The sequence below is a fragment of the Macaca fascicularis genome, chromosome 16, assembly GCF_037993035.2.
Source record: "Macaca fascicularis isolate 582-1 chromosome 16, T2T-MFA8v1.1".
Lineage (NCBI taxonomy): Eukaryota > Metazoa > Chordata > Mammalia > Primates > Cercopithecidae > Macaca > Macaca fascicularis.
Genome location: NC_088390.1, coordinates 21,754,376 through 21,780,805, shown reverse-complemented (window position 1 = coordinate 21,780,805; position 26,430 = coordinate 21,754,376). Strand labels below are relative to the sequence as shown.

Here is a 26,430-nt window from a genome sequence, read left to right as displayed (position 1 = left end):
TGATCTCAAGAAATCCTGCCTCGGTCTCCCAAAATGCTGGGATTATAGGTGTGAGCCCCCATGCCCAGCCTCACTGTTGATTCTTGACCAAATCAGCTATTAATAGGGCAGCTGCCAAATGCTGGTTCTCTAACTTCATCCCTCCTTCATTAATTACTGGGTCAGTGGCCACTCTGTGGTAAGGAAGACTTCTCTCTTTGCTATTTATTTATTCAGGTATATCAGTGTGGATCGGGGGCTAGTGGGGAGGGGCATTGTGCTATTCAACAAGTTGTAATCTGTCCCTACTGTCATTGGTTTTGATGTCCAGATTGCCCCAATCTGGCTAGGCCAGTGGGAGCCTGTAACTTTGGCCTGTTCTGTCTCCCTCAGGACACCAGTCATTCCCTTTGCTTCCTACAGGCTCCAGCACACTAGCCTCCTTAAGTGACACATCTGTCACCAGATGTCTGTGAATGCAGACCCCACCTCCCATGAGATCTGGAGGTCAGAAATTCTGCTCCAGGTGAGAGCTGAGCTGGTCTGTTTCAAAAGAATCTGTTCAGCCAGCCGGGCGCAATGGCTTATGCCTGTAATCCCAGCACTTTAGGAGGCTGAGGTGGGCAGATCACCAGGTCAGGAGTTCGAGACCAGACTGGTCAACATGGTAAAACCCCGTCTCTACTAAAAATACAAAAATTAGCTGGGCATGGTGGTAGGTGCCTGTAGTCCCATCTGCTTGGGAGGCTGAGGCAGGAGAATTGCTTGAACCCAGGAGTCAGAGGCTGCAGTGAGCTGAGATTGTGCCCCTGCACTCCAGCCTGGGTGACAGAGCAAGATTCCATCTCAAAAAAAAAAAAAAAAAAAAAAAAAAAAGAAGAAAAGAAAAAGAAAAAGAAAAGAAGTAAAAAAAGAAAAAAAGAAAAAGGAAAGAAAAAAAGAAAAAAGAAAAAAAAAGCTGTTCAGCCACCTTCCACTATGTGGGGCAGAATCCCAGAGATCGCCCCTCAGCCAGGGGCTGATTCTAAATTGTTGGTATTTTCCTATGACATTCAGAAAACATGAAAATAAATCTGCCCACCCTTCTAACTTACAGGTCATTGATGATCTTTTTCATCCCAGAATCCCCTGTCCATGAGAGTAGTTTCTTCTTGCCCGTGGTGATGTAATTGTTAGTCTTTTTGTTTCCATCTCCCTTGTTGTTGGAGATGTTTCCTGTGATTACAATCATGTGGATATTAAGCCCTGCCCCAGTAACATTTTTATGACATTGAATGGTTAGGGATCTGTGCAGCATCCACAGGCCTTCCATCAATTCAAGGCATCCAAGTAGTAGGTGACAGAGTCCTTTGTCTGCCCAGAGGGACTCCAGCCTCTCAGGATGGTATGGGCTGGCTCACTTCCTGAGTGCTGGCCATCTCCCATGTCCTGGCTATGTCTTTGAGGCACACCTCAGAGAGATTCAGCAGGTGCTGCTTCTGACACTGGATCCTAGGGCTGACCTGGTAGCCACAGCCTCACTGTTGACAGCCTGGCATGTAGATAAGATAGGATTCTTTCTCCCACCTTGTACATAACTCTTAGTATGTGGGGTGCTGCACTTTTTGAAGCCTCCATGCCATTTCACAGCTTCCTCGAGGAGTGGAATGGTAAGAACCATGACCCCTGTTCAGAGGGGACCATGGTGCCCAAATGGCTCTCGGGTGTGTGGACTGTGGGCTGTGCTGGCCATGAAGTGGGCAGGAGACCACGACACAGGCTTACAGAGCAGAACTGGAAGGTTCTGCTGTTTTCTGTACCAAAGTATTAATGCCTTTTTTTTTCAAATTTTTTTTGAGATGGAATTTCTGTCACCCAGGCTGGAATGCAATGGTGAGATCTCAGCTCACTGCAACCTCCACCTACCAGGTTCAAGTGATTCTCCTGCCTCAGCCACCCGAGTAGCTGGGATTACAGGTGCCTGCCACCATGCCTGGCTAATTTTTGCATTTTTAGTAGATATGGTTTCACCATGTTGGTCCAGGCTGATCTCAAACTCCTGACCTCAGGCAATCCACCTGCCTCAGACTCCCAAAGTGCTGAGATTACAGGTGTGAGCCACCACACCTTGTCCTTTTTGTTTTTTTAAATCAAGAAAAAAATTAATTCTAAAATATACATAAAATGTACTGTCTTAACCATTTCCAAGTGTACAGTCAGTAAAGTACATTCATGTTGTTGTGCATCCCATCTCCAGAATGCTTTTCACCTTGAAAACTGAAACTGAATCGGCCAGGCCATGGGGGCCTCACATCTGTAATCCTAGCACTTTGGGAGGCCAAGAAGGGAAGGATTGCTCAAGGCCAGGAATTTGAGACCAGTCTGGCCAACATGGATCCCTATCTCTGTAGTGAAAAAAAAGAAACCAAACCATTAAACAATTTCCCACCCAGCCCCTGGCAACCAGTATTCTGCTATGTATTGGACTCCTTTATTTAGAATATTTATCTACAGCACACAGTACTTATTTGTGTGTGACTAGCATGTTTCACTTAGCATGATGGACTCAAGTTTAATCCATGTTACAGCATGTATGAGAATGTCCTTCCTTTTTACGGCGGAGTAGTGTTTCATTATGTGGATGTAACACATTGTGTTTATCCACTCATCTCTCAGTGGACACTTCAGTTATTTTTTCTTCGAGATAGGGTCTCATTCTGTTGCCCAGGCTGGAGTGCAGTGGTGCAATCTCAGCTCATTGTAGCCTCAAACTCCTGGGAATAAGCGATCTTCCCACATCAGACCCCGAAGTAGCTGGGACTATAGGTGTGTCCCACCACACCCAGCTAATTTTTGTATTTTGTAGAGACAGGTTTTCATTATGTTGGTCAGACCTGTCTTGAACTCCTGGCCTCCAGTGACCCACTTGCCTCCGTCTCTCAAAGTGCTGGATGACAGGCATGGCCACCACACCTGCTGGCTGCCTTACTTCATCAGTAGTATCTTTTGATGCTCAAGAGTGTTGATTTTGATGAAGTCTAGTCTATTTGTTCCCTTCATTGCCTGTGCTTTGGGCATATCTATAATTAATCATTGCATAATCCAGTGTTATGAAGCTTTCTCCCATGTTTTCTTCTGAGAGTTTATGGTTTTAGTTCTTATCCTTGAGTCACTTAGTTTTTGGTGAATGTGTGAAGGAAGGACCCAGCTTCATTGTTCTGCATGTGGCTATTCTGTGTTCCCAACTCTCTTGTTGGCAGTATTGTCCGTTCTCCACTGAACGGCCTTGGCACAATTGTTGAGAATAATTTGACTAGCTAATGCTTTTTGCGGTTTTGTTGAAATGTGGCTTCACCAGTATTCCTTGGAGATATGCCAAAAAATGCAGTCCCCTCCTGCCAAGGTATGTTTCCACAATTTTTCTTCCCATCTCCTGCTTCTGACTCTGCTCACCCTACTGCTTCTTATCCTGCCTCTGAGTGAAGTTTGCACAGGCCGGTGGCGAGAATAGAAACACACCACCCACCCCTCACTCAGAAGTCAAACAACAGGTGGCCAAAGTTCTCTAGTTCCTGGTTGAGGCGGGAGGGGGGCCGAGTGTTGCACTGTGATGTGTGGATACTTGAAGCCTGGAGGTCTGGCCTCTCCGGAAATCCCTCCCTGGCCGGCAAACAGATGAGGTTGTGGTGCTCTTGCTCTTGGGGTCAGGGAGCTGGGATGTCTCTGGGAGCCATGTTCTCTTCTGTCTCCTGACCAACAGTTCCTTTGTGTTCTCCCATGGTTGCCTTGGGGCAGACCCCTGCTCACTATGGTGACCTTGAGCATCCCTTGCCTGTCCACCCCACTCCCCCCACCTCCCCCAGAGCATGAGCAACAGCCCTTCTCATGGTGGGTGGGGGCTGGTGCCCTCTTGCATGAGGCCTGGCCTGCCTCCTCTCCCTCCGCCTCGCCTCTCCCTGCTCCCTCTCTGGGCTGCACACTCCTGGCAGATGCATGGAGGTGGTGGAGGCCCTGGGTCGCTCCTGCTGTTGCAGTCCCCAGAGCTAGCAACCCCCTGGACTAATCAGTGCAGATGCAGCTGTGGACTGTAGATCTCCAGTCTATCACCTACCATGGAGTGGCTTGACTCACGCACATCTGGGACCCTGCCTGAGGCGGCATCAGCCAGGTAGTCTGGTGCCCATGGTGTCTGCATCACTGTGCTTGGGAAACTTTGGCTTTGTCACTGACAACATTCTTGAGAGCTTCCTCCAGGATGAAGGCTCTGCTGATGAAGAGTTAAATTTCAGAGGAGCATGCTAACACTCTTCCTATGGTTCTGGGGAAGAGCTGTGGGTCTCCTGCCACAGTCTCTGCAGCCTGTTCCCTGGCCTCAGGCTTTGCTGTGTGGAGGCTGTCTCAGAGTACAGGGTCCCCCAAATCTTCACCCTCAGCATCACATGAGAGGAAAAGGGGGAAAGGCTGAGGATCCCATCTTGGGCCTCCTGAGTCGCAAAGCACCCTTCCTGCTTCCAGCACAGACTTGCTTCGTGTGCCTGGCCTGCACTTGAGGGCCAGTTTATTCCCAGGGTGTCCTCCTGTGGGCTCTGGGATGCTCTCAGTGCTCCAGCATGTGCTCATGGCTCGGCAGGGGCAGGAGCCGCTGCACTGCATTGTGTTCCTGTTGCTCCTTCTGCCTTCTGAGTGAGTGAAAATGCACCTACAATCAAGGGCCAGCCAGAAAGGCTCTTCTGGGCTGTCACCTGTGAAGATTCCGTGTCCTTGCGGGTCAGGGGGAAGAGCAGGTGGCTGTCCCTGTAGAGAGCAGGAGACGCCTTTCCATTCTCTACATTCACTTACTCTTGGCCAGACCTTGAGGTGGGTGAGTCCTGCTCAGAATGACTTGCAGTGGCAGGACCAAGTACGCAGAGATGCTCCACTCTTTGCCTCTTCCAGTTGAGGTAAAACACAAAACGTGAGAAAACTGGGTGGGTCAAAGCCAGAAAAAGGCAGCTGTGGAGGTCCGTGTCCTCCAAGGCCCCTTGCCACTTGTCTGGGCCTGTGCTGTACTTGCCATGTAGAAATTCCTGCCTGTCCGTCCTAGTACTTATTTTCAGATGCAAGAAGTGAGGCTCCGGGGGTACCTTCCTCACGCAGGTTGAGTCCAGAATGTGTGCTTGCTGCCCAACGGTCCTGTAGGCAGTAAGGATGGCCATGGTGCTGCAGGCCACTGTGTCCCGCAGGCGAGGGCAGAGACCACACTGGGTAACTGTGTCTGACTCTTCCTTGAGCCCCAGGTCTGACACAGGAAGGTTATGGAGAACAGCACCTCCCTGCCCCGCTTCTTCTCTCTGCCATCTTGGTGTCTAGCAGGTGTATTCTATTTCTCCTGACGTGGAGCACAGTAGGCATGCTGCTAGGGCAGGAGGCATGGTGCTCTCTGAGCAGGATGTGTGCCAGGCTAGCTCTGGCTGTGCTGAAGTCATGATTTGGCAGACCATGGTTCTGTGGGGTGTGGAGGTTGGAGGATCCTGGCTGGGGTCCAGCTCAGCCTCAGGTTCCTGCTGCCTCTCGGTGTGTATGACTGTGGCCATATCCTTGCGGGCTCCTGCTTTTGGAAGCCCATCGTATCTGGAGGGTGGGAGTTCCTAGTGCAGTAGGAGAGGCTGCTCCAGGAGTCAGAGCTGATCTGCACACCTCCTCAGCTGACCTCCAGACTGGGGGGGTGGAGGGCAAGAGCTGGTGGCCTGGGCCTGTGCTCATCTCTGTGCTATCCTTGGGGACCTGTCCTCCTCCTTAGTTTTTAAAGAACCACTCATGGTGGGAATATTGATTGGGTTTTACACACACAGCGATTCATCATGTCATACCAATTTGGTAAATTTCTCAAGACAACCCAGGGAAGTTCAGTCAATTGACCCACGTGTCTCTTCTGGGCAGTCTTCCTCCTGGAACACACTCCACTGGTTTCTTTTCTGAGCCTCAGGATCTGAGGTCTTCATGGCTGGCAGCATGTCCCAGCGTGAGCCCTGGGCTCTTGGACCACTGTGGTGTGCACGTGCCACAGTGTGGCCTCAGAGTCGCTGGGGAGAGTGGGTCCCATCTGGAAGGGTAGTAAGTCGGGCCCTTCCAATGAGATAGAGACGCATTTGGGCCCCAGTGACAGTGGCCACCCAGGTGACCTAGGTCTATTCACCCACGTCTCCAAGTCCAAGTAGAGTGCAGCCACAGCCTTGGCCTGCCTGTGAAGGGGGGGTGTGGGTGCTGCCCTGACCCGTGGCTGCTGGGACTGCGATTATTTGGATTGTGAATACGCTTTTGTTTTTCCTTCTCACTTATGGGCTTGTTCTCATTGCTTTCTCTCTCAGTTTCCCCTTCCCATGCATGGTCCCATCTCTCCCCTTCCCTACTCCATCCTCTTGTCCTCTGCTTTTCTGTATCTTCCAGCTTCTGTTCATTGTCTTAGCTGGAGATTCTGCACTACTGTCTCCAAATCCCTGCACAGCCCTACCCAACCCAGCCTCCAGGCTCTCCACACCTACGAAGTATTAGCTGCGCTCTTTCCTTCCTTTCCTCCTGCCCAGAATGCATGTCTATACCTCGCAAAGCAAGAGGCAGGCTGCAGGTGACTCAGAGGCTAGTTCCGGAAAGAATGAAGCCCCTGTGTTGTGAGGAGGCAACCTCCAGCTGAGCCTGGTCCCTGGCTTTGCAGACTAGCCTGACTTGAGTGGGAGTCTGGCTGTGAGGCAGGAAGCATGGCGCCCTGGCTGGCCACTGCAGGTGTCACAAGCTCTCTGGCGTTGGAGGCCCTGTGCTTGGCCTTGGTTTGAAGGGCTGGAGTCATCAGACCTCTGCAGTGGTCACGTTCACCCCCGCTCTGCAGGGTTTGGCACTTCGGAAGATACACAGACCTGGGACTTCTGGGTGGTGTAGTTTGTGCTTTTTTCAGAAGTATGTCACCCAGCCTGGAGGTGCTGTGACCCACAGCCTGTGTGTGAGGCAGTGGGGTGGGAAGAACCTGGGGCTTGACCCTATAGCCCACAGAGGATGTCAGTATTTGACAGCCCAGCTGGGGCATGCCAGCCTTCACCTGGGGAGCCTTGGTCATTCATATACACCTCCAGGGGCAAATGAGAGTACGTGGTGACCTCATAGAGATTGGGACTGCATAGGCAGAATGACAAGTGCATTAATGGATCTGAGATCAGTGAAGCGGAGTTCAGACCTGTAGGGGACTTCACGGATGGCAGAATTAACCAGTCTGTGAGAGCTGGAGATGAGCTGTGCTTGCAGCCCCGCGTTTGTCCCATTCACCTGCGAAGGAGCACACCAGTGAACAGGAATTTGAGCACAAGATGAGAAAACGTGTTGGCCCCCAAGTGCCAGTGGCCTGGGATGGTGGCCACAGCACATGGGGACACCATTATGCAGGAGCCACTGCAAAGGCAAGGACCTGAGGATTTGGGCCAGGGAGAGAGAAGTGTCTAGGAAGCTTGTGGCAAACCCCATGGCGGGAAGGGTGACCAGCAACGCCCAGGCGGGTTTGCTGAGGTTCTGTGAGGCTCAGCCCAGTGGGAAATGGTGGGGCTTTGGGGACACATCCTTAAGAACCAAGCAGGTGTGACTGTGGCCAGGGACGCCATGGGAAACATGGCCCAGGAGGGATGCCGAGCTGAGGGAGAAGTTTAGCTCTGCAAACCTGTAAGAAAATAGCCTGAGAGAGTTCCACGTGACTGCCAGGGGGAGAGGCAGGCTCAGGGGCAGACAATGAGCCCTCCAGACCCTTTGGAAGGACTAGGTGAGGTAAAGCAAGTGCACCAGCAAGGCAAGGCAAGTTTCTAGTTCCCATGTGGAGGCTGTCCCCTCCCCTGAGCTGCAGGGAGAAGGTCGAGATTCAGGATCCCAGTCCAGGATCAGAGGGAAGGCCAGGGCTGAAACTGGCAAAGGACCCCGGTCTAACTTCCTACCCAGCTGGTGCCCTTGTAGTCGGGCGGTATAGGTACAGCTATTATATTTCATGTTTTTCTCCTTTTTTATTATTCTTTTTCCTTTTTTGAGAGGAGGTCTCCCTCTGTCGCCTAGGCTGGAGTGCAGTGACACATCTTGGCTTATGGCAACCTCCACCTCCTGGGTTCAAGCAGTTCTCCCGCTTCAGCCTCTGAGTATCTGAGAGTACATGTGCATGCCACCACACCAGGCTAATTTTTATTTTTGTAGACACAGGATTTCAACCTTTTTTGGCCAGGCTGCTCTCAAACTCCTGACCTCAAGTATTCTGCCTGCCTCAGCCTCCCAAAGTGCTGGGATTACCGGCATGAACCACCGTGCCCACCTCTTCCTTCCAAAACAATGTAAATTTATTGCCCAAAGACTTGAAGATACAGATAACTAGAAGTAACAGTCTGGCACGGTGGCTCATGCCTGTAATTCCAGTGCTTTGGGAGGCTGAAGCAGGCAGATTGCTTGAGCTCAGGAGTTTGAAGCCAGTCTGGGCCAACAACGGCAAGACCTGTGTCTACAAAAAAAAAAAAAAAAAAAAAAAAACAAAAAAACAAAAATTATCCGGGTGTGGTGGTGTGTGCCTCTGTTCCCAGATACTCCAGAGGCTGAAGTGCAAGGATCCCTTGAGACCAGGAGGCAGAGGCTATGATGAGCCAAGATCACACCACCACACTCCAGCCTGGGTGACAGACCTTGTCTCAAAAAGGAAAATGCCTCCCACCCCATAGCTCCATCCTGACTCAGCCACTGATGCGTGGGGTGCCACCTGGACCTGTGGGGACATTTTCCTGACAGGGAGACTTGAGTGGATGGTGATGTGGGCAGTGTCCCCTGTGGGGTCTGCATCATTCCAGGATACACCCAGAGGCCGTGCCCTGCACCAGCCTCAGCAGCACAGATGTGTTGAGGCCCAAAGAGTTGGGGGACAAATGTGGAGAGGTGAACACGTCCACTGAGACTCAGTGTCCTGCCCTCAGTGCCCTGCCCTCAGTGCCCCCATTCCCCTGCTCTCATCCACTGGATGCTCCCACCTGCCCTTTACAATACTGAGCAACCACAAGTCCATGGCCAGCAAAAAGGCTTTCCTCTCAGGCTAGGTCTCCAGGACCCTACTTGTAGGTTGCAAATCAAAAGTTTGGCCTACATGCTTGACTGTGCTTCTCTGAGGGTTTTCCTGACCACAAATTCATCAGCAACAGAGTGATGCCCAGGGCTTCTACTGGACTGAGCCTTTGCCTGGCTGTGTCCAGGAAGAGTAGGAGGTGGAAAGAATTGGGGAGATAAGCGAAGCCACGGTGTTATTTTTAAATAGGGTCTTACTATGCCGCCCCGGCTGGAGTGCAGTGGCACGATCCTGGCTCACTGCAGTCGTGAACTCCTCAGTTCAAGTGATCCTCTCACCCTAGCCTCCTGAGTCACTATGACTACAGGTGTGCACCACCACACCCAGCTCACTTTTAACAATTTGTTGCAGAGACAAGGTATCCCTGTATTATCCAGGCTAATTTCAAACTGCAGGCCTTGGTGATCTTCCTGCCTTGGCCTCCCAAAGTGCTGGAATTAAACCTCTGAGGCACCGTGCCTGGGTTCCTTGTGCTTTCTGTACACATTTGGGAGGCCGGTGGGAGACCCTGGATCCAGAGATTGGGGATAATGCTGGCCTTCTCCTACCCTGAGGATCAAGCAGTGCACAAGGGCACAGCCTGGAAACCTGTGGCCTGTATCACCCACTGCGGGTGCACAGCGGTGTAGAAGCAGGGCTAGGAGATCCCCTGCAGATGTGTGTCTTAGTGAGCCCTCTGCAGGGTGGGCTGTGTGGGTGTTGGGCCAAGTACTTCCCTATCACAAGCTGGTTGTAGTTCAGACCAAGCAGTACAAGGCACGTCCACTGCGTGCCAGGCACAGTGGTACCCCAGAGGGTGGTCCCACTCTTGGCCCGGCTCATGCCCTCCGTGGAGAAGCAAAGCCACCAGCCTGGGGCGGGATGTGGTCAGACCTGGAGGCTGAATGCTGTGGGTCAGCAGCCCTTCCCAACCCTGACCCTTCCTCCTCCACCTAGCAGTGGTTCAGGCCCACTGAGGAGCACTGCTGGTGTGCCTGCTGCTGAAGCACCTGCGTGCTTTCGGAAACAGCCTGAAGCCAGAGCACACCTCACCCACTCCCATGCCAACAGGTCCCTGGAGGAGTTCAAATGGTGGGTGGCCCCTGTGGTTTCCCACCACTGCCATCTCCCCTGCCTTCCCCTCCTCAGCTATTGCCCACAAGGATCTCACCCCAGGGCATAGGGAACAGGGTAAGTCCCTTCCTGTGCACAGAGCACTTGAGGCCTCTGGAGAGCTAGGCAGGTGCCTTATCACCCTGACCAGCGGGCTCCCAGAGCCTCTCTCCCCGGACTGGCCAGAGGCCTCATCATGCTGCCATCTCTAGCTCCTCCCTACCCCTATCAGAAGAGCTGGTGTGGCTGACTCCAGGCCCACCAAAGTGGGCTGTTTGTGTAGGACTGAGATGAGGAGCACGCGGGAGCTGCACTGGCTCAGCTGCCTGTGTGCTGTGTCTCCTTGGGATGTTCACTGGCCTCTCTGAATCTTGGTTTCTTCCTCTGAGAAACAGGGGCTGAAGCCAACTCTGATCTCCTGGAGATCCCCAGTGCTCTCTCCTGTCAGAGCTGACCCTCGTTGATGGGAGCTCTGGGCCCATCTGTGAGCAAGGCCGCCTTACCGGGCAAGCAGCAGGTGACCCTATTTCCTGCAAGGCCCCGTCCCAAGGTTTGTCCAGCAGAAACTTGACCTTTTTGTGCAGCATTGCTTTGGCCACTGGCCCCTGGACACATTGTTCAGAACTGTGAGTGTTGCCCCGTTACACATCTGTGTTCTCTGTGTACCCCAATGAGAAGCGATCCCCTGTGGCAAATGAGAACAAGTATAGAGAAGGTGGAGGAGGAGGAGGTGAAGAGGGTGGAGAAGAGGGGGCTGTTGGAAGGCCACATGGTTCCGTTTTAATTTCCAAAGCAAACCCTCAGGTACAGGAAAGCCCTGCCCTGTCCCAGCTTTCTGGTGCCAGGCAGGTTCCTACCCTTACCTGTCCGGGGAGCACTGAGCCTTTTGGGCTGGGAAAAGCCCATCCATGGCCCTGGCTTCTAAACGGCCAGCAACAGAGCCAAACCTCACAGGGCTGTGCACATCTCTCCTGCACCCTCTGGGGGATGTAGGAAGAGCCAGCCCCACCCAGCTGCTAGCTGGGACACCAACTCCAAACCACTAGAGGATTTGGCCCCCAGCCACCGGACCCTCAGCTCACACCCGCTCCCACAGGTCCTGGAGATGTGGCCGACCTACCTGCAGCCATGGCAGCATGCTCCCTGACAAGCAGGTTCTGGGCAGTGACAGTCCCACTGACTCCCAGTGTGTGTTGGAAAAATAAGCCTCAGCCCCGCTCCTCACAGTCATGCCACTGGCTCCTAGGGATGGATGTTGCTCCTGTGGGTCAGGAAACGAAGCCAGCAGCCTATCCTGGGGTCAGCCTGGTCCTGGCCCCAGTGGCCTCCTGTGGTCTTCTCCCAGGCCTTCCCTAGTGGAGCACAGACCAGCCCTTCCTAGACTCAACCTTATCAGGCCCTAAAACTGCTTTCTCAGGGAAGCAGTGCACCGGTGACCCATCCTACCCTGTCCCTTCCCCCTTCTGGTCCAGATAAACGTTCAGCAACACCCAAACTATCCCTTGACCCTCACCGGCACAGAGCGCAGAGCAATGGCTGTCTTCCCCTCATCCCCTGGTTGATCCTCATGGCAGACCTCCAGGCTAACGTGGCACCTGGCGTGCCCACTGACCTCTTCCCTTCTTGCCCAAGCCCTTCCCCTTTGGATCCTTCCGGGGATCGTCCCTTGGCCCCCACATGCTCTGAGCCAGCCTCTGCCATGGCAGTCTCAGTCCTCTTGGAAAAGGGCCTCAACCTTGCTAACAATGCAGTGTCCTCAGAGGGCCTGGGTGTCACCTGCCTCTGGCCTGCCCTCCATGCCCACCCACAGCCCTCTGAGCTATCATCTATGACATCTTATCACCTTGGCCAGAAAGTCTGGAAGCACAGGGATGAGCAATGGTCTTAGGGGCATGGAGTGGTGCAACCCCTGCCTCCAGCGAGAGGGCTGATCCCAAATTGCCACTTCAGTCCCCAGGGCACCCTTTGTCCAGGAGAATCTGCTGATGTACACAAAGCCGTTCCTGGTCTTCCTGAATGCGAGCTGTGCAGAGATTTGGTCAGCCCCATACATGCACTCATGATGTTGTGAGTAGTCAAAGTCTTTGCCCAGCCCAACTTGGCTGAGATAATCCAGGTAAGTCCTCAGCCTGGGCCAGTCTGGCAGACCCTGACCCAGCCAGACCAGGCCAGGACCTTAGCTGGTGGGTGGCAGGTCTGCAGAAGGGAACCAAGTACTCAAAGTGGGCCCCAGCAAAGGGTGTTGTGGAGACTCCTGGGAAACATCTGCAAAGTGAAGTGTGAGACTGGCTGGATCCCTGCCTGCCCTGCAGCTACCAGGCACTGAGCGAGGGACTGCAGGTGTGCCCATAGAGGGCAGCTGCACAGTCCAAGCTGCAGCCCCACTTTCTCCCTGATGACTCATGGCAGCTGCCTCAGGTCATGGTGAGCCAAGTCACTGCTGTGTGTTCATCCTGACTGGATTGGACACTGGCTTCTGTCACTCCTCCTGGTATTTGCCACCTGCAAACACTGCTGGAAGCTCTGTGAGCCACCAACTACCCCACCCACCCTCCCAATGTCAGCCACCTACTGCATGGGAAACGCTATGAGCCAGGGCCTCAGGAGAACACCCGAGTCATGGCTCCCCAGACGCCTCGGGGGAAACCCAGAATTTTGCAAGCAGCAGCCGGGTACTCTGTGCCCCTGGAAGTGGGCACCAGGTTCGTCTCCTGCCTTCCAGGTGACTAGCTGTTCCTGGAGCTTGTCACCTCTCCACCACCAGCACTGACTCTTCACGGCCCCCATGTTCACCAGCAGTTTCCTGTCACTGTGGCTGCCAGAAATCACTGATGCGTCCTTCAAGGTGAAGAGCCACGTCTACAGCCTGGAGGGCCAGGACTGTCAGTACACTCTGATGTTTGTGCCAGAGGCCCACATCCTGTTGAGTGGTCACCAGTGACCATCCTCAGGAACCCTGGAGCCATGGGGCTGAACAGACCCCGGGGAGTGCTGTGTTCTGGTGGGAAAGGTCAAGGCTGGGCTTAGAGTTCAGGCTATGTCTCCTTACCCCCTTTCAGTAAAGTCTGATTTTTCCTAACAAAGGCAGTGTTGTTTGGAAAATTTAACATTCAGAAGATCATCCTTTAGTCTTTAAAAGTCCCCTGGCAGAAGCTGCTCCTCCTGGCACTCAGCAGTTTGGCTGTGCATTGGTCTTGGGGCCCCCAGCCGGCCTGCCTGGGTGGTAGCACAGGCCAATCTGTCAGTGACCTGCCTGCACCTCCCTCACAGGCCCTGCACCTTGCTCAGCGTATCATGCAGGCCAAGCACATGGACAACCCCATCTTGGACCAGTGTGGAGAGCGCCCTACAGCTGCTCCTTCCTGTCGTGACTGGGCTTTGGCCCCATGAACCCCGAAGGCTCTTATCCAGCCAACGACCTAGACAAGATAGGCCAGGATGGTGTCCAGCAGACAGAAGAGTACCTGGAGGCAGCCCTGGAGTACATGCAACAGCTATTTCTGGTATGAACTATGGGGACTGCCCCACCCACAGCCATCAGGGTCCCCTTCCTCAAAGGATTCGCTCCCCCTCAGCCTGTTGTCAGCCAAGTGCCAGTCCCAGGCCCCACTCAGAGGGAGCCAGTGTTGTGGGAGGCAGAGCCACACCCCATCGCCTTGTTGGCACTGTTACAGGCCTGTGGGGTGAAGATCGCTCCCCTCCCTTCACCTTGATGCTCAAGGCAGAGGCGCTTCTCCCTGGCAACTCAGTGAAGTGCAGCCCACACACTTCACACTCGCCTCGGGCACCACCCAGGATGAGAATGAAAAGCAGTAGCTCCTCGACTGCATCACAAGTGAGGATGGACTCATTCTCCCAGACCTGGGTCAGTACCAGCTGAGAGGTTCCTGTCCCAGAGGTGTATGGGCTGGGCCCTGACCTGTCCCCAGCTCCCTCCTCCCCCGTAGCAGAGACAGCTCCGCTCCTCTCAGTTGTGTGCGAGCTGTTTTCTCTGACCTGTCCCTGTAGCCTGGGTTTCGAAATCATCAATGTGCTGTCAAGGTTTGAAATTTTAGTACCAGGGGAACCCAGAGCTGCAGTCCATCTTAGGCTACGAGATTGCCAGCTTCGTCTGTATGCTCTTCTGGTGGTTATCTGCCGTCAACTGCAATGACTGGGCAGAACGAGCCTGGCTTCTTCAGAGGATTCTGGATGCTCCTGCCCAGGGTGCAGTCCCAGGGTGGCCTGTGGGGGTGGGGTGCTGTTGTCCTGAGGCGCATCAGTTTGCAGGCCAGATGTTGGGGGACTCTGCATTCCTGGGATGACTTCCTCAGCAAGTTTCTACCATCTCACCAGCCTGTGCTGGCCAGCAGGCACCTGGTAAGCCCCATGGGTAGAGATTGGCCGCCAGCCACTCCCATGACCCCAGGTTCAGCCTGCACCTCCTGGGTAGCTACTGGATGATGCTCTGGCTGCTGCTGGCCTTCTTTGAGGCCTGTTTTGAATTGGGCCCTCCCTGGCACTGCTCCTTGCCCTGGGCTATGTTCTCTATGCCTCAGACATGAGGCTGCTGAGTGGGGAAGCTGCAGCAGCCCTGATGGTATTGGCCACTGTGTTCAGAGCAGGCAGGGGGTACTTGAAACACAGCCAAGCCCTTGGGCTTGGGAGGTGATGGGAGCACACCCTCCAGTGACGCTGCAGCCGCATCTATGAAAGCCCACCACACTTCAGCAGTGTGAAGTTCTCACCTGCCAGCTGTGGAATGTCAACATCCAGCAGGCCCAAGAGGTGAGGCCCTGGGTGGTGGGGGTGGCTGTGCCGCCTGGCGCTGCTGCTGGCCCCACCATGCTGATGTCCCCATCTTTCAGCTGCAGTACCTCAAGTCTGAGTAATATTAGTACCGGGGGACCCAAAGCTGCAGCCCAAGGGAAAAGTGCCAGAGGCCCCGGGTGGCCCCCAAAGGAGACTGGATCTAGCTCTTCTAGGTGAATGCCCAGTCACCCCTTCCCCATCCCTGGGGCCTGTTTGAGGCCCGTTGCTGACTCTTCCTTCACCCAGGGACCAAAAAGCCATTCAGTTCCCCAAGGTCTCCACCAAGAGCCTTTCCAAGAAACGGTAAGTCCCATGGGTGTGGGAACAGCAGGGCAACCCTGCCACCTGGGCCCCAGGAAGGGAGTGGTGGAGGGGTAGCAGCACAGCAGCAGAGGCGGCCATGGCCTCACTGGGTCCCAGTGAGAGTCATGCAGGCCCTACTCCCAGCACGCTCCACTCCTGGGGACACTCAAGGTGACAGTCTGTCTACCCACCCCCAGCCTGCTTCTGAGCCCCATGCCTGTGGCAGCACGTGCCATTCTGCCCGCGCTGAAGCAGACCCTGAAGAACAACTTTGCCAAGTGGCAGAAGAGGCTGCAGGCTCTGCAGAACTGGCACCTGTACTGCTTGGTGCTTTGAGATGCCTGCATCTGTGCCCGCAGCTGGTCAGTGCCAGGCACACCTACCTGCAGCTGGAGACTGGCTCTCTATAGAATTTCCTGATAATTCCACTACTTTTAAACCCAGCTAAATTCCAAGACAGATGACACTCAAGATGAGAAAAGTACTTCATCTCCAAACTGACAAAACTGTTTACGTTCTAATATTTTGCTATTTGCTATTCACACAAAAGAATATGATGAAGTTAAGTATCACTCTACCTGTTGAAAACTGAAAATAAAGCTTGTTTCTTTCCAAGTCACGTGTGTGCCTTGTTCCTCACCGGCTATCAGGCATTTCTTCCCAGTCCCTGGCCCCTAGCCCAGCCCCTGCTGCTTCAGGGACCTTCCTGGGCAGCCAAGGACTCTTGCTCATCCTGGGACCTGGCAACTGCCCTGGAAGAGAGGCATTGGCAGAGCCGCACACACCTCCCTGGAGGCGGGAGAGCCTCCTGGTCCCCTAGGCTGGGCTGGAGTTGCCTTCCAAACACAAGATCACTCTGGGTCTCCTGCCCAGAATGTGCGCTCCTGGGGGCAAGACACTGTCCTCTTGCCCTGACATAGCAGCCGTGACAGGGGGTCCGGCCAGGCTCACCTTTCTCCTCAGAGGGCAATCTTTAGAGTGCTGTGGCTACAGCCACACCAACCCTCCCACCACAACACAGCTGTGTTCATGGTCTCAGAGTAGCCAGCTCAGTACCATCCTCACCCGGCAGCACAGTCCTCCCAGGCCCACAGTCCCACTTTCTTGGCATTAATCTCAGCCTCTTCCTGCTTCAGGGAGCAGGAACTTTGCCAGGAAGCTGGAGAATGAACCAGGACAGTATATGAGACAAGGATAACTGAGGTCTGGGCTGACCAGAGCCAGACTGGACAGTGCCAGCTCCAAGGCTGACAGCATTCAGACAACAGCAGGCCCAGGTTCATGGAGAAGTGTACACAGTGACAGCTACTGATGAACACAGAAACAATTGTAACAATCACAGATGGGATAGTGCGCAGAAAGGGGGGACCTCTCATCAGCAGAGGGCTGCAGTACCTCAAGTACCTCCGGTGCCCAGAGTGTCGGGCAGCACAGGGAGGCACTCACTGCCTGGCCCTGCCAGCCACCAGGCCAACTCTTGATGGGTGGTGCAGTGCAAGGTGTTTTGAGGACACGGGTCCTGAAGACCTTGCTCTTCATCCCTTTACAGCGGGGACATGGTCCCCATGTGAGCAGCACAGGTGTGCCTGCAGCAGGATCCCTGATGCCACTGACCCCCGGGTGCCCTGCAGTGCTCAACAGGAATGCCACGAGGGCTGAGGCCCAGCTGGTGGTGGGAAGCCAGCAGTGCCCACAAGCCAGCCCTTCCTCTGAGGGGCAGCCTTTGTGTTATGGACTTGGGCTTCCCCAGGGAAGTGCCCCACTTGCCTAAAGCAGCTCTGCCTGGACTCAGAACTGTGACGAGAAAATCACATGCATGTTTCAAGGGTTTCCTATGCCCTGTGTTGTCCTACAAAAATGAGTAGGAGTGTGTTGACCACACACAAGATGCTCTAACACCACCGAGTGCACCCTCACACAGTTGAGATGAACCTGGACCGTGGACAGGCTGAGTGGCCCAAGGATCTGGCTCCCTGGAGGAAGTTACATGGACAGCCTTCTCTAAGAACCTGGCCAATGCCTCCCAGACAGCCTGCTCCACTGCCTCTGTTCCAGTTCCATCCAAGCGTGGGATTTCATTAAGCAGGAACTAGGCAGCCCCAGTAGTGCCCTCTACCCAAGGAAATCACGCTGTCCTGACCTGGCCATCAAGCAGACAGACCTGTCATCCATCACCTTTACTGGTTCCATTAAAATACATATTAATAAGTTGGCTGATACACAGTTCACCAACTTAAAGCATGACATTCGTTGGTTTTTGGTACTACATTCAGAATTGTGCAGCACTATCAAAATCAATCTTAGAACATTTTCTCTTTTTTTTTTTTTTTCTTTTTTTTTGAGATGGAGTCTCATCTCGCTCTGTAGCCCAGGTTGGAATGCAGTGGCATGATCTCAGCTCACTGCAACTTTCACCTCCCAGGTTCAAGCGATTCTCCCGCCTCAGCCTCCCGAGTAGCTGGGACTACAGATGTGCACCACGGCTCCTAATTTTTGAATTTTTAGTGGAGGCAGGGTTTCACTACGTTGGCCAGGCTGGTCTCAAACTCCTGACCTCAAGGGATCCACCTGCCCAGGCCTCCCAAAGTGCCGGGATGACAGACGTGAGCCACTATGTACAGTCCCATTTTACAACATTTTCATCACGCCAAATGAAAACTCCATTTTCCCCACAGCATCTTTGGCCCTTGACAATCACTCATCAACTTTCTACCTGAAGTAGGCTAAATAACAGTACTTAGAAAGATCAGGTCCTATTCCTTGAAACCTGTAAATGTTACCTCATTTGGGAAAAGGGTCTTTGCAAGTGTGGTGAAGTTAAAGATCTTGAGACAGAGTGTTATACAGGTGGACCCTAAGTGCAATTGCCACATAAGAGGGAGGCAGAAATTCGCGCACACACAGGAGAAGGCGATGTGAAGATGGAATATAGAAAGAATCTACTCTGTGATGCTGGCCTTGAAAGACTGGAGTGATACAGCCACAAGGCAAGGAGTACCAGCAGTGACCAGAAGCTGAAAGATGTGAGAAACAGATTCCTCTACTATAGCCTCCCTGCTGCCACTGTGATTTTTGCCCATGGTACTGACTTTGAGAACTTCTGGTCTTCAGAATTGTGAGAGATTAAATTTCTGTTCTTTTAAGTCATCAAGTTTGTAGGAACTTGTTAGAGCACTCACAGGAAACATATGCATTTTTTTCCTACCAGGAGTGGGGTGCCTAAAAATGTGGCAGTGGCTTTAAAATTGGATAATAAAGCAGCGATGGTAGAATTGTGAGAAATCATGATAGAAAAGGCCTAGGTTGCCTTGAAGAGGCTGTTGGTAGACATGTGGATGTTAAAGACTCTGTCACCCATACTCTGCCCTAAAGGAATTGAGGAACTTAATAGAAAGCCTGTGTGTTATTTTCAAGAATACATACTGTCATAAACAGAATGTTGGTAAACACATGAACATTAAAGGTGATGATTCTAAGGGCACAGAGGAAACAAGGAACATGTTACAGGAAACTAGAGCAAAGATGTTCTTTGCTATAGAATAGCAAAAATTTAGTTGGATTGTGTCCTACAGCTGTGTGGAAGGCAGAATCATAAGCAATGAGCTTGCATATTTAGCTGAGCAGACTTGCAATCAAAGCACTCAAGACTCAGCTTTGTTTCTTTTTCCCACTTATAGGAAGTGCAAGAGGCAAGAGATAAATTGAGGTAATGTAAAGAATTTAAAAGTACAACGAAATAGATAAACTGAGGGAAGAACTCTTATGCCAAAAAGAACCTAGACTTGATAATTTGGGAAATTCTCAGGCTATTCACATTGGAAAAAACCAAAATGCTAAAACTAGGAGATCCAGTTAGGAAAGTGTGTTCTGTAGAGAATGCCAATGGTGTGACATGCCTTGCAAATTTTCCTAGTGCCAAAGATATTAAACATGGGACTCATGAATCCCCTCAATCACCTCACAGAAGTGAAGCAAAGAGACTAAATTATCTAGGAAAGATCGGTGGAGAAACCTCATCTAACGCCATGAATTCCATCATATACGCAGAAATTCTACAAGGATTTTAGAATGTTCTATGAGAAGAAACAGTGCCATCTTGGACTAGAAAGTTTACAGACTAGACAAAATCATAGAAAGTTTAGAGACTAGACAAAACCAAAGAACTCCCAAAATTTAGAGGCAGAAAATAGGCTGATAAAACTACTCAGCCTCAAACACGTGCTACTCTTTAAGGAAAGATGACCATGAGAGCAGAGTCATGGGGCTCAGAGGCCAAAGCCATGGACCCAGAGATAGGAGTCTCCAACTTTATGGTATCTTGTTATGGCAGCCATGGGAAACTGAAACAGTATTATAGAGAGTATCCACCTTTGGCTTTTTTTTTTTTTTTTTTTTGATGGAGTCTTGCTCTATTGCCCAGGCTGGAGTACAGTGGTGCAATCTCGGCTCACTGCAACCTTCGCCTTCTGAGTTCCAGTGGTTCTTTTGCCTCAACCTCCTGAGTAGATGGGACGACTGCTGTGCACCACTATGCCCGGCTGATTTTTGTATTTTTAGTAGAGATGGGGTTTCACCATATCGGCCAGTCTGGTCTCAAACTCCTGACCTCATCATCTGCCTGCCTTGGCCTCCCAAAGTGCTGGGATTACAGGTGTGAGCCACTGTGCCTGGCCTCTTTGGAAATTTTATAAAAACGCAACATGGTCTTTTGTGACTGCTTCATTTATGTAATGCTTTAAAGCTTCATCCATGTTGTAGCATGTGTCAGTCATACATTCCTTTGTGTGGCCATATGATATTCCATTATGTGGAAATTCGACACACTGTTCATCCATTCAACAGCTAACAGACATTTGGATTGTTTCCACTTTGTGCTATTACGAATGATGTTATAATGTACAACAGTCTGTGTATGTTTTTGTGTGGACATGGTTCCTTTCCTCTTGAGTATATACCTAAGAGTAGAAAACGTCTGGGTCATACAGTAACTCTACATTTAATTTCTTGAAGAATTGTCATACTGTCTTCCACAGCAGCTGTACCATTTCACATTCTCTCCAGCAATGTATGAGAATTCCAGTTTCTCTGCTAAGTGTGGTGGTTCACACATGTACTCCCAACACTTTGGTGAGGCTGAGATGGGTGGATCACCTGAGGTCAAGAGTTCAAGACCACCCTCGCAAACACGATGAGCCCCCATCCCGGTCTCTAGGAAAAATACGAAATTAGCTAGGTGGTGTGTGCCTGTAGTCCTAGCTACTCGGGAGGCTGAGGCAGGAGAATCACTTGAAGCTGGGAGGTGGAGGCTGCAGTAAGCCAACATTATGCCACTGCACTCCAGCCTGGGTGACAGAGAGAGGCTCCATCACAAGGACAAAGAGAATTCCAATTTCTCTACATCTTTGTCAATACTTATTATTGTCTACCTTTTTTTAAATCACAGCCATTACAATAGGTACGAAGTGGCATCTCATTGTGGTTATTTGCAATCCCCTAATGATGCTGAGCATCTTTTCATGTACTTCTTGGCCATTTTTATCTCCTCTTTTTTGGAGATACTTATTCAAATATGTTGCCCATTTTTCAGTTGCATTTTTTTTTTTTTGGTGTTGAGTTGGAGAAGTTCTTTACGTATTCTGGATATTAAACCCTTACCTGATATGTGAGTTGCCAATATATTCTTGTTTTCCTTATTTTGGCAATGTCTTATGATGTACAAATTTTTTTTTTTTTTTTTTGAGACGGGAGTCTTCCTCTGTCACCCAGGCTGGAGAACAGTGGCCGGATCTCAGCTCACTGCAAGCTCTGTCTCCCGGGTTTACGCCATTCTCCTGCCTCAGCCTCCCGAGTAGCTGGGACTACAGGCACCTGCCACCTCGCCTGGCTAGTTTTTGGTATTTTTTAGTAGAGACAGGGTTTCACCGTGTTAGCCAGGATGGTCTCGATCTTCTGACCTCATGATCCGCCTGCCTCAGCCTCCCAAAGTGCTGGGATTACAGGTTTGAGCCACCGCGCCCAGCCGATGTGCAAATTTTTAACTTTGATGAAGTCAAATTTATCTACATTTTTTGTTGCATGTGCTTTTTTGGCATCACATCTAAGAAACTGCTGTTGCCTAATCCAAGGTCATGAAGATGTATGCCTTTGCTGTCCTCTAACATATAGTTTTAGCTTGTAAATTTACATTTTTCACCCATTTTGAGTTAATTTTATGAAAAAAAAGTTGAAAATAATTAGCCAGGCATTGTGGTACACACCTATAGTCCCAGCTACTGAGGAGGCTGGGGTGGAAAGATCACTTGAATCCAGTAATTTGAGGGTGCAGTGAGCTATGATCACACCACTGTACTCCAGCCTGGGCAACAGAGCAACACCCTGACAAAATAAATAAATAAATAAATAAATAGCTGAAGGTAGGAAAATATCTCCATTCATCAGAGGCATGTGAGCATCTTTGTCCTCTCTTGCTCTCCTGGGGAACAGTTGGGCCTATCTTTTTGTCCCTTGATTCTAGCTGGTTGGTGGCTCAGCCCAGGCCTTCCTCTCTGATAAATCCCAAAGTGGCTGCCGTGTTCTGATGCCGTTTCAGCCTCCCTAGTCCCTGAGTTTCACCTTTGTTCTCTAATTAGGGTTCAATTCTGTACAAATAGTTTCCAAACTGCAAACCAGAAACACATACTACTTTTCCATAATACTATGTTAAGTGCAAAACAGGTATTTAATTTTAAATGGCCCAAGTAAGCAAATGTCCAGAAATACATCCAGTTCCCGTAAATATATCTCCACACTGCCCCTCTAGGTGCTGACACAGAGGTGCCAGGACCCCTGTCTTCTCATTCAATGGGTGCCAAATCTTCTTGAACCTTCCCTTCAGGAAGTTGGCTGGAACGTTTGGAGATGCCATTATCACTATCGCCTATCACCCCCAGGCATAGCTATTTTTGTATCCCTGAGTCTCCCTTAGACAGAGAGTAGTCCCACCCATAGAAATTAAGGTGTTAAGGAATTAAAGTGAGTGTTGGGTATCTTTTGCTTTCAAAGGTTCGGGAGTCAGTAAGAGATGTGACTAAGAGCGTGGGCTCTGTCATCAGCAAAGTGACATCCTGAGCAAAACAGTATCTTCATGCCTGAGTTTCCTTGCCTGTAAACTGGAACGAATGGTATTGCAACTGAGTAGAGATCAAATGAGTTCACACGCATGAGGCATGCAGAACAGGGCCTTGCAGGCAGACATCACTGTACAGTGCACAAATGGGGTCCGGCTGTGAGAACTGGAGCCAGGCAATGAGAGAATAAGGACGGCTTTAACTTGGGGTGCTAACACCCACGCTGAAGGCATGAGCTCACTCCAGACAATTTCGTTAATTCCTTTAGACAAGTACACACAAGGCTTTCTTTGCTTTGGGGTATACACTAGACAGCCTGGGGTGCCCATTAGCAGCCTGGTTTCTTTTGCGATGGGCACCGCTGGACTCCGAAGCCTGCCAGGATTGCAATGGAAGGTCATCCTCCTCCTCCATGATCCACAACCTCCCAGAGTTTCTTGGGATCTGGAAACACAGAGAAATTACTTCTTCCTATCCTCTTCCCTGCTCATGGGTTTCACGTTTTACATTCATTCACAGTTGTTACAACAGGGTCTCAGACAGCAGGGGCACGTAACAAGTGTGCCCCAGCTGCATCTGACCCAGAGCGTGTCCTACCACAGTCCACCTGCTGAGCTGACCCTCACAGCACTAGCTGGCATTCCCTCCATGTGGAGCTTGAGCAGTAAGTATAAAGATGGCCACCAGACAACAATATCCCAGTAAGATGTCTGTCTCTGTAAAAGTGATGTAGAACATTTCCAACACAGCTCTTATAAATACTTGTCTTCCAATTAGACAGAGCTTCTTCCTGGAGTTAGGAATTTAGAACCAGCTTGATAAAAGAAAATGGACTAAAATCATTAAGGCACAGTGTGTGGGCTGCAGTAATTTGGGGGCCAAGGCAGAGCAAGCTGTCATGGGGAGGGGTAGGAGTTCTGCTTGATGCCTCCTTTGGGAGAGAAAGCTTAATCCTCAGGTGGTGGGAAGGTCTCTGTGGTAGCTAGTCTCCATGATGTTCCCAAACTGATCAACGGTCTGCCTGTACCTATAGGCTGCTGCTCTTATCAAAAGGTGGAGGTGAGTTACCCTCCCCTGAATCTGCACTGGCCTTCGAACTTACTGTTTTCAAGTGTTGTTCTAGGAGCTGTGAGGACTGGCAGCTGCCACTTCTTCCTCCTCTTGGAAGCCAGCTGCCATGTTGTAGGGAAGTCCAGCTACGCTGCTAAAGATACCACGTGGAGGCTGTGTCAGGAAAGTTGACGTGCAGCCACCTGAGTGAAGGCTATTATGGCCCTCCCGCCTGGCTGGAAGGGAAAACAGCCACATGGGAAGTCACAAGTGAGACCGGGAGAACGGCCCTGCCATGTAATCCCAGCTGCCCCAACTTCTGACCCACAGATGCAGGAAAAATAGTAACTCACTGCTTTAAGCCCCTAAGTTGTGAGGTAGTTTGTTATGAAGTAATTAACAATGCTGGATAAGTCAGTCTGCCTTTCAAAAATCTGAGATAGTTTAATAAGTCCTTACAAAACTTCATTGAATTGTAAGAAAATACCAACTAACAAAAACAATTTAAAATGTTATTTTTTTTAAAAATAGAGACAAAAAAACCAGAGTCAGTGTTGGCCAGGCACAGTGGTTCAAGCCTGTAATCCCAGCACTTTGGGAGATCAAGGCAGGTGGATCAATTGAGATCGAGTTCTCTACTAAAAATACAAAAATTAGACTGGCATGGTGGCGGGCACCTGTAATCTCAGATACTTGGGAGGCTGAGGCAGGACAATCACTTGAACCCAGGAGGCGGAGGGTGCAGTGAGCTGAGGTCTGACCACTGCCCTCCAGCCTGGGCAACAGATCGAGACTCCATCTCAAAAAAAAAAAAAAAAAGGTCAAGAGTGAAGGTCTCACCGTGTTGCCCAGGTTGGTCTTGAACTCATAGGCTCAAGCAATCCACCAGTCTTGGTCTCCTAAAGTTCCGGGATTACAGGAGTCAACCACTGCGCCTGGCCAAAAATTGTTAAATTTTTAAATTAAAAAATCCCCCAAAATAGGCCAGGTACAGTGGCTCACACCTGTAATCCCAGCACTTGGGGAGGTTGAAGAGGGTGGGTTCTTTGAGGCCAGGTCAAAACCAGCCTGGCCAACATGGAAAAACCCCACCTTTACTAAAAATACAAAAATTAGCCAGGTGTGGTGCTACAGGCCTGTAATCCCACCCATTCGGGAGGCTGAGGCAGGATAATCGCTTCAACCTGGGAGACAGAGGTTATAGTAAACTGAGATCACACCACTGAACTCCAGCCTGAAAAACAGAGCAACTCTGTCTCAATTTAAAGAAAAATTCCCCCAGATAATTTCAAATTACATATCTAATAAGAGACTTACATCCAAATGCATAAAGAACTATTAACAACCCAACAATGAAAAGAGTAACAACCCAATTTAAAAATGGACAAAGGATCTGAACAGACATACTTTCAAGAAAATATACAAATGGCCAAAAAGCACATGAAAAGATGCTCAACATCATTAGTCGCTAGTCAAATACAAATCAAAGCAATGAGACACCGATTCAATGGCTACAGATAAACGGTAACAAATACTGGAGAGGATGAGGGGAAACTGGAACCTCATTTAAGCTGCTGGTGAGAATTTAGAATAGTGCAGTTGCTTTGGGAAACACATAGCAATTCCTCAAAAGGTTAAACACAGAGGTACCGTATGACCCGGCAACACTACCCCAGGTATATACCCGAGAGAAGTGAGAAAACAGCCCCCACAAACACTTACACATCAACTGTTATTCTGCTTATTCATAATAAGCAAAAAGTAGAGACAATCCATATATCCACCAACTAATGAATGGCTATAATAAATGTGATATACACATTCATACATGGAATCTTTGACAATAAAAAGGAATAAAGTACATACCAAACATGCTTCATGGACCTTGAACCTTGAAAATATTATGTTAAGTGAAATAAGCCAGCTGTAAAATAAAAACATGGACTGTACAATTGTATTTACATGGAAAATTCAGAATAGGAAAATCCATGCCAGTGAAAAGTGTAAGTGGTGGCTGAGAGTTGAAGGAAAGGGGAGTGTGTGACTGCTAACAGTTACAAAGTTCCTTTAAAAAATGCAGACTGGGCCAGACGCAGTGGTTCTCATCTGTAATCCCAGCACTTTGGGAGGCCGAGGCAGTCAGATCACCTGAGGTCAGGAGTTTGAAACCAGTCTGCCCAACATGGTGAAACCCCATCTCTACTAAAAATACAAAAATTAGCCGGGCATGGTGGCATGTGCCTGTAATCTCAGCTAACCAGGAGGCTGAGGCAGAAGAAATGCTTGAACTTTGGAGGCAGAGGCTGCAATGAGCCAAGATGGCGCCACTGCACTCCAGCCTGGGTGATAGAGCAAAACTTAGTCTCAAAAAAAAAAAAAAAAAAATGCTGACTGGTCATGGTGGCTCACACTTGTAATCTCAGTACTTTGGGAGGCAGGAGGATAGATAAAACCTGGCAACATAGTGGGACTCTGTATCTACAAAAAAAAAAAAAAAATTAGCCCGGTGTGGGGGTACATGTTGGTAGACCCAGGCCTGGGATCATGCCACTGCACTCCAGCCTGGGTTACAGGGACACTGTCACCAAAAAAAAAAAAAAAAAAAAAAAAAAGTTGTAAACTTAGGCTGTGTGGCTCACACCTGTGACCCCAGCACTTTGGGATGCCTAGGCAAAAGGTCTGCCATGAGGCCAGCAGTTTGAGAACAGCCTGGGCAACACAGTGAAGCTGCACTTCTATTTATTTATTTATTAATGAATATTCCAAAATTAGATTTTGATGACAGATGCAGAACTCTGTGAATATCCTAAAGACCACAGACACGTAAACCTTGAAGTGTGAATTACATAATGCTCTTAAAGAAAAAGCTTATCACATGCATGCATAGACAGAGCCCACTCCACCCACCTCAGCCCCTGTGCTCTTGCAGCTCTATCTTGCACACACACGGGCACACAACTGCTTGTATGTTTCATTCATTTCTGGTAAAACGGTTCTGTTCCAGGGAGCACACACAGATGAAGGGAA

At 50.4% G+C, this 26,430-nt stretch overlaps 1 long non-coding RNA gene and 1 pseudogene across 1 annotated transcript; one reads left to right on the top strand and one right to left on the bottom strand.

Annotated features, from left to right (window-relative positions):
• The window catches only part of LOC123569530 (sphingomyelin phosphodiesterase 4-like), a 29,983-nt pseudogene extending 16,889 nt beyond the window's left edge, over nucleotides 1–13,094 (top strand).
• An 8,848-nt stretch (nucleotides 13,095–21,942) lies between these two features.
• On the bottom strand, nucleotides 21,943–25,347 carry LOC123569529 (uncharacterized). The gene is made up of 3 exons (XR_010582179.1): nucleotides 25,270–25,347; nucleotides 23,456–23,639; nucleotides 21,943–22,797 (listed from the first exon to the last, which is right to left on the bottom strand). It is a non-coding gene; the product is annotated as an uncharacterized lncRNA (long non-coding RNA).
• Nucleotides 25,348–26,430: the final 1,083 nt, after the last annotated feature.